Source organism: Molossus molossus, unplaced genomic scaffold (genome assembly GCF_014108415.1).
Source record: "Molossus molossus isolate mMolMol1 unplaced genomic scaffold, mMolMol1.p scaffold_m16_p_20, whole genome shotgun sequence".
NCBI classification, from domain to species: Eukaryota; Metazoa; Chordata; class Mammalia; order Chiroptera; family Molossidae; genus Molossus; species Molossus molossus.
In genome coordinates this window covers 18,986,097-18,986,812 of record NW_023425356.1, presented here as the reverse complement: position 1 = coordinate 18,986,812, position 716 = coordinate 18,986,097, and the positions used below count along the sequence as shown (strand labels likewise).

The 716-nt window shown below is 56.6% G+C and overlaps 1 non-coding gene across 1 annotated transcript; it reads right to left on the bottom strand.

Moving 5' to 3' along the window:
- Positions 1–293: 293 nt before the first annotated feature.
- Positions 294–365, bottom strand: TRNAH-GUG. Its single transcript has one exon. It is a non-coding gene; the product is annotated as a tRNA-His (tRNA).
- Between the last annotated feature and the right edge of the window lie 351 nt (positions 366–716).

Genomic DNA, 716 nt, shown 5'->3' with positions numbered 1-716 from the left:
AAGATACAAGCAGCATTTTCCGGCAATGACAGCACATGAGAGTCCTTGCTGGGCAGTTGGGTATGAAGGACTCTGGTATTTGGGGCTGCACTGAAGAGAACGCATTTCCTTGGGTTTGTGCTGAGAGTCTGAGCACAGAGGGTGGCCGGGTTAGTGCAGTGGGGGGTTTCCTTCCCTTTCCCTGAAATGGTGGCGGCAGAGGAAAGCGCTGGTCTGTGCCCCCACATAAGAAAGGGCCGCGGCCTGCGCGGGTTTGAACACATGTAAAAGTTAAGCTCTAACACCAGGGATCTTGCCGTGACTCGGATTCGAACCGAGGTTGCTGCGGCCACAACGCAGAGTACTAACCACTATACGATCACGGCGCGCCAACACCCAGGTGCCAGCCTCCCTTCTTGCCCTGGGCTTTGACATAAACCATTCCATTTACTGCGCTTTGTTCTTGAACAACTTCTCGTTCCTGCTCGCTCTCCGTTTTTCCTTTTCTTTCTCCTAATTCTGATGATAAAACAAAACAGAAAGCTCCAGCAATTCTCCTCTCCCCACATGCGGCCCGAGTGTCCTCATCCACGGCACTTTCCCGCCTCTTTGCACTGGCCCCTTTGACCCCACCCCACCCACTCTTCCCGGTTCCCGGCGCCCCGACCGCTGCGGAGTGGAGCCCGGGGAGCACCAGCGGCGCAGACGGTCGGGTGCGGACGGAGCAAACGGGAAGC